The sequence below is a fragment of the Seriola aureovittata genome, chromosome 7 (assembly GCF_021018895.1).
Source record: "Seriola aureovittata isolate HTS-2021-v1 ecotype China chromosome 7, ASM2101889v1, whole genome shotgun sequence".
Taxonomy (NCBI): Eukaryota; Metazoa; Chordata; class Actinopteri; order Carangiformes; family Carangidae; genus Seriola; species Seriola aureovittata.
The window spans coordinates 3134807-3142103 of record NC_079370.1 but is presented as its reverse complement, the minus strand read 5'-3'; the positions used below and the strand labels follow the sequence as shown (position 1 = coordinate 3142103).

At 41.1% G+C, this 7297-nt stretch overlaps 1 long non-coding RNA gene across 4 annotated transcripts in view; it reads right to left on the bottom strand.

The window, feature by feature from the left end:
* Positions 1 to 326: 326 nt before the first annotated feature.
* LOC130172522 (uncharacterized) overlaps positions 327 to 7297 on the bottom strand; it is a 9017-nt gene continuing 2046 nt past the window's right edge. Inside the window, exons 3-8 of one of the 4 annotated variants that reach the window (XR_008828272.1) lie at positions 6071 to 6195; positions 5465 to 5587; positions 4770 to 4969; positions 1196 to 3268; positions 869 to 1109; positions 327 to 760 (exon numbers count right to left, since the gene is read on the bottom strand). This is a non-coding gene — a long non-coding RNA (uncharacterized LOC130172522). The remainder of the gene's footprint in view (positions 761 to 868; positions 1110 to 1195; positions 3269 to 4769; positions 4970 to 5464; positions 5588 to 6070; positions 6196 to 7297) is intronic. The other 3 variants (XR_008828274.1, XR_008828271.1, XR_008828273.1) reach the window with 3 other exon arrangements.

Below are 7297 nucleotides of genomic sequence, written 5' to 3'. Positions count from 1 at the left end.
TGAATTTTATCAGTAGCAGCAGAACAGAACAGAAATCACAACACAATGAAGTTTTTCCTTAATTTGTAATTAATCAAAGACTTTCTATGTTGCTTTAATCAACAACAAAAATGATAGAAATGTTTGAATGTGGCTGTCCTTCAACAGTTACAATACAAGCTCTAGAGATAGATACTAGAGTTTGTGCTTTCCTAATTTGTCTTATGTACTTACCAATTTTAATAACAATGAAAACAATTCACGAACGTGACCTGTTAGATTCATCATGAGGTATATGGTAAATACGAAAAAAAAACCATACTCAGTACCATTTAATTACAGAGGGTTTATTTATTAAACACCTTTTGGATGACAACAATTAAGTTATGAATAAAACTACTTTACATGAGCTGTATTACACTGACAACTGCTTCAAAATCTTAACTGTCAATTTTCAGTTCACACTAAAGAGTGCGTGTCGGCCAGCGGGTTTTTCCTCCAGGCAGTGGCCCCTGCTCTGCCACAGCAGCTTTGGGCCGCCTTCCTCTTCCTGTAGGCTCTGGTCCAGGGTACAGGTAGTCCAGTTAGAGGAAGTGGCCGAACATAAGAGGGGAGGACCAACAGCACTGGATGAGGGGCCATGCTGTTCTTCATTTGGAGGAAGGAGGAGGAGGACGCAGACTCCTGCTGGAAGCCCCAGGCTTCTCCTCTGGGACATTGGAGTTAAGGGGCTGTCCTTGTCCCACCTGTACCAATGATAGACCCTTTGTCTGGCCAGCACCTGGAACACACAGACAAACAGACGGTTTTAGGATTTTCAGCTTTCATTAAAAGATAAATCACAGTACAGATTACAACACACCAACACAGCTTTATAACAAACTCTTACCACTGAGTCCTCAATTTAATTCAAGAGCTGGATGTTGGTCTGAGCCATCAACCTCAGGTTGGACAGCACTGCCTCTCTAACGGCCACATAATCCTTGAGAATGAATGACCACCGAGTCCTCATGGTCCCTCCGGACCATGTGGCCACTGGGTGAAGACGGCAGAGCTGGTTGAAAATGGCCTCCACCAGGTGGCTGACACTGGGCCAGTTTGCAGGGCCCGAATTCAGTCCAAGAAGACAGCTGAAAGATAATCATAGAGAGCAGTGTGTGTTAATATAGATCTGATATTCATTAGAGGAAACAGTGATAATTGAAGTGAATCTCACCTCTGGAGACTCTCCTTCCCAGGGCAGCAGGTGTTCTTCCCCATCGCTGCCTTGAACTGTCACCTGGGCTGCCTCTCCTGGTCTCTGGGAGGGAAAACAACTCGCCATTTCTCTGCTCTGTCTGGCAGGTGTTGCCAGGAGCTTAGAAGTACTTGGCACTGGCTGAGGGAAAAGGTTTTAAATCAAAAATGAAGTTTATGTTTGCATGAAATGATGATACACAATATACCTAATCACAAGCTATGAGACACACGCATGTACCTGGGATGAACTGGTTAAGGTGGAAAGTGGTAGGTTGCTGACCACAGCAAGACATGTATACACACATGTACATGCCCTTACAGAAGTTGATCTGCAATAAAGCTATACCTCTATATCCCCATATAGATGATAGCTGAGTCATTCTATGAAACAGGTGCCATTTGGGTGAGATTGATGAGATGCATAAGGCTGTAGGTTGCCGTGTTGTCCATCACTATAGCGATGACACTGACGCTGAACAGTTGTTTCCACGGACTCGGCAGCCAAGGCACCTTCTGATTTGCCTGAAGAAATGGGTGACTTGTATTGTTAGATAACAGTACTCCAACATTACGCTGCTAACGCAGCAAGAGGAAAACTAAACAGTAAAGTTGTGGACTATCCATAAACTGCTGATCCATCAAATTGGTCCTATTATTTTTCTACAGGTACAACATAACAGCCTGGTCTGGTGCACTGACTAACATCCACCTCAGTCCTCTCAACAAAATCATCAGAATGAGCAGCAAAATCATTGGACTAGAGGAAGATTCATCAAGCAGCATTTACAGCAGATGGACTAAGATGAAAGGACTACAAAAAGCTTCAGATGCTACACACACACTACACAACCAATACAGACATCTACCTTCAGGCTGCAGATACAAACATTCATATTCAGGACCAAGCATGTCAAGCATTGTGCATATACATCCATCAAACTCATGAATGCCTGATTGTTAGCCTGGGGTTTGACCTTACTGACCCTTTCACATACTACTATTCATATATATGGACAATTTGAAGCACACTTAAACTGTTTTACACTAGCTTAACTGTACTTGTTTGTTGTCTACTTTGTTTTTTTTAATTTTCCAGCCATGTGTTTTGTTTGTACTTACACTTTCACACAAATGAAGTTCCAAACAGATAAATAAAGTTATTTTTAAGTTGAAAGATGCTAAAATGCTAAAGCTGACATGAACTGCAGCTAGTAGTCAAGTGATTTATTGTTAATATAAAAATACTGATTATAGCCACTTTAAACTTTAAAAGTCTTGAGTTAATCTTTTTGTATATACCCTCTTTCTCATCTATCACTGTGAACAGTCCAGTGGGGTTGATTCAAGGGCATTTTGCCAAAAATCTGGTCACAATTTTTAATCATTATTTTTTCATCGATATTTACTTGCCCTTTTGAGGGAGAAAGCAGTATATAATACAATTTTTGGTTTCTTATTACATTTCAGATTCATTTGTAAGGCATTAATTAGTTAAGCATAAAATGAATCACAGAAACACACTGATGTATAATATAGGAGCCAACCAATTGTTTCCATTTTCATCTGTCTGAAACGAAGATAAAAGGTTTACACACTAGATAACTGAACATTCATCCAGTATCAGTGTCTTTAGTTGACATCACTCGATTTATACTAAGTGGATAGCATCGACATCCAGTAATTGGAAGTGACACTTTTATCCACTACTGTCATTCTATTAGAAAAGAGTCACAGCTCAACAGTTTTTGCTCTTCAGACGCCCTGAACAACTGCAGGTTAAACTGGTCTGAAAGTGAGAAAACATTTTGAGAATCATTTCATTGATGGTATGACAATCTTTTTTTTTTTTCTATTTTAAAAGCTGCCCTGTCTTCTGACCAAAGGTAATCACATGGTTAATGGTGGATAAAACATAATGGCCACAACAGGCGTAGGCTTAGATTTAAAACTTAATAGTTTGTTTTATTGTTTATCCTCCAATGGTTCATTTTCTGTGCAGTTTGGTGTCTTGCGCTGCTGGTGGCGATTTCATCCAAAGGAGACCTTAAATCTTGATGAGAGAGAGAAACTGTGTCATTTTATTGTCATTTTATTGACAGGATATGAACATTTTTGCTGCTTTATGTCTGTGTTTCAACTTAAAAAAAAATCCACCTCTAGCAAAAAGGCTTTACACCAGAGCTTAACAGTAAGTTAAATCCAGACAATGAATACATATCATGGTGTCCTTATGGTGATTCATCCTTCTCGAACACTTGCCTCAGAGGAGTATTCTAACTCATGGCCAAGGTGGGTGTTTATGCCTCATAAACACGTATCAGTGCCCCTCTGTTTGCGGCCATCTTTACACGGGTCAACCTGCTACTTATGCTTGAGGCCCTGCTATCTGTATCCTCGCCAGCTGTCCAAGGAGATAAGTTATCTAACACTAACTAGAACCTCCAACGTAGCACCTAAAGGCCCACACACACCTCTGTTATGTAAGGCCTCAGTAGCAGAGCATGTGGGCTTTTTTATAATCTCATTTTTTTATGCTCAGCACTGTGTCCTTAACCACAGCTCTGTTATTCTGATTATTAGTGTGGATCCTTTATGTTTCCAAAGACAAGGTCTAATCCCATCTTGTGTGAAATGGTGTCTAAATGCGGGTGTTCTGGTTAAGAACTGTTTGCAACATGGCTGTCTGACAGAGGGAGGCTGCATGGCCACTGCAACCATAGCAACGCCGGTGAGAGTCCGACTGGAGCTTTGCTAGTCGCACTTAGAAAACATCAAACGTATTTCTTTTTTAAATCACAGGGGAGGGCGTGCAAACACATCTGCGTCTGCAATCTCACACTTTTGTCTTCTTATATCTATTTTTTACTTTACTCCCCTTCTGTCCGCCTTTGTTAATCTCCTCATCTCCCCCGTCTCTCTTCCACCGTCCCCCTCCTTTCTGTTTTTCTCTCCCCCATCTCTGTACATCTCCCGCTCTCTCCCCTTCTCTCATAAGCCCCTCATTTATCCATCTACATCTCCTTGTCTTTCCCACCTTCATCTATCTGTCCATCTCTCTCCTCCTCGGCTTCCTCATTTTTACCTGCCTTGGCTGAAATGTGCTTGGTCATTTTATATTTCTTTTTTTTTCTCCACCCCGAACGTCTCCTGTTATCTTTTTAATAACCTTGCATCAAAGTGTTATGTGTTTGAGAAGCCGGCAGAAGCAGATGACCTGACTCTACTTGTCTGTTTTTCTGCCTCACCCTTCCTGTCCCTTACAGTTGTCTGTCTTTATCTCTCCCTCGACCCCGTAATAAGCTTTCTCCCCTTTCTATCTCTCTCCGCCTACATCATATTCTTTCTCCCTCTCCCCATTATGTCTCTTTCTCTTGCCTTTCTCTCATCGCCATCTATTTTTCTCTGTCCCCTCTGTCTGACTCCTCACATCTCATTCACTGTCTTTCTCCCTTCCTGTTTTCCCCTCCTCAACTCTGTCTGAATGTCTGCTCTGTCTTTTTTTTCCCCAAAATGCCCCCCCCCCAACCATCCCCACCCTCCTGTCTGTCCACCTGTAGCAGTATCACCAGCTCAGTGTTGCTGGTATCCATGGCGATGTCGAAAGGGCGTCTTGTCGAACTTGCTGAGGCAGTGGTGGACGTCTGCGCCGTACCTCAGCAGGAGCTCGGCCACCTCCCTGTGGCCGTGCTGAGCTGCCCGGTGCAGCGGCGTCATCTTTAGCATATCTTTTGGCGTTGATGTTGGCGCCGCTCTGCACAGATGCACAGCGCCCCCCGGTGCAGAGAAGAGGAAAGAACACAAGAGAGAGAGGGAGACGAACGGGAAGTGATGAGAACAGATGTCTGTGACTAGGCAGGTAGGAGAGATCAGAGGTATGTGGACACAGGGGCTCCATACAATGATATTTTAGACAACAGTGTTCTTGTCTTTTATGTTTTATATAAAGCAATTTGAATTGCCTTGTTAGCGTTAGGGAAATGTGCTACACAAATAAACTTCCCTTGCCTTTTAACTCTGTAGCAGCAATGTCCCAGTGCATGAAGCCAGGTCTATAAAGAAATGGTTTTCCCAGTTTGATGTCAAAGAACTGGACTGCACAGGGTCCTGACCTCAAACCCCATCAAACACCTGTGGGATTAAGTTCTAGTATTCTAGTAGAGATCTTCTAGTGTTTCATCAGAAAACTCTTCATGCTTGTAAAAAATAAAAAACATGAAGTACTTGCTTTTTTATTATTTATAATTACCTTATTATATTTAATGACAGCAGCCTTTAATGACCCTCCCTCCCTGCGGCCACATGGTGAGGGGTCCTGTCCACCGACACCGGCACGCAGCAGCGCCTCTGAGGTGGGGTGATGACAGCCCAGCTGGAGGAAAAGAGGAGAGAGAAGTTCTACAAAAAAGGAGCAGCTGGAGGTGATTAAAGCTGTAAGAGGATTTTTTGTTATCTTTATCCAGGGAGATTTCACTTGACATTAAGTTTTTTTTTTTTTTTCATACAGTGCCAACAACTCCACGGTTGGTATTTACACAGTTATTTGCAATCCCACCTCGCAGCTGCTGAGTTAAACACAGCAAAGGCTCCACGGTGAAACTGATTGTGGTTGATGAAGAAGGAGGAATTTCTAGTTCGTTCATGTTACAGTTAGAAACAGACTTGTGCTATAATTTCTCTGACTTTTCAGGCTGCTGCTGCGTTAGTCATGGATACCAAGGAGCATTAAAAGAGCATTGTATGAGTCAAGCTCACCTCTGTATAATGCAATTTGAAAGCCTCTTCTGACGGAGCCCTCTGTCTGGTAAACGCCTATCAGACTCAGAAGTTGTAACAGGAGTCTTGAAGTACTCACCTTTGTCAGATACATTTAGGCCCCAAACTTCTCTTTCACTGCAGTGATTTCTGTCATCACATGACATAACAACCTCCACATCTCTGAGTCTCCTCTAATGCAGCGCTCACACTGTGCCAGACAAACTGTAAACACAAACAGTTTTTCAGTGACTACAAGCAGGACGTGATGCGGGAGTTCTCTATCTCATACACTGCGGCACACGAGACAGGTAATCCACCAGTGTTGCGGGAACAGGAATCTAAATTATCCTCTTTTATATTCACACTGTAGTCTTTACTCAGGAAGAGAGAGAGACAAATCAAACCATCATTCACGCTTGATTTAGAATTCATACATATGAATGATCTGCGATGCGGTTGTTTTAATAAATTAACAAGATGAAAGCTGCAATTTCTCTGCTTATTTAAAAATGCAGACATCATGATTGAGAACATGGCATAAATCCACTAAATCCTGTGCCCTTTAACACTGTGACTACTCCTCTATGTAAATGTTTTCAAATGTGATATATTCTACAGACAGACCGCGACTCTGAATATGATTCATTTTGACACACTTCAATCTGTCATCTGTCGTTATGCAGGCGAGACAGGTGGCGTCAGGGAGCATCAGGGGGAAGAGGACATTCAATAAAACTACATTCGTGGCGTGCAGTGTGCCTGCGAGCAGTAAATTATAAATGAACGTTATATATAGATATGATAAGACTCAGAGGAAGCGTCAGTGTAGTTATTTAATGTAAGCTTGTATGTTTAAAATAATTATGAATTATTTAAAACGATGGTTCTTTGATTATTTTAATGATTAAAGAGTATGTAAAACACTTATTTTATCAGCTTGGATGCCAAATCAATGTATTAGAAATAAGGATTATAATTTTTAAAAAAAATAAGTAAAGACACTGATGCTTGGTAGTTTTAAAAACAGCTCATGAGTGCAACAGATGTTTATGAAAACAAATTATGTTCTGCAACTACTGGAATCTGAGTGCCTGTGTAAAATATATTTATAGTGCAGCTGAAACAATAAGCTGATTGATCAGTTAGTCAATGGATGGATGGGTGGATATTTTGGTAATTGATTAATGATTAATCATTGAAGTCATTTTTAAGTTGTGAGGTTTTATTAGTCTTAAGTGAATGAAAATTTTTTGGGATTTGATGACATCACCTATTTTAGGAAAATTCTAATATATATATATAATTATTATTTTCTGATATTTTA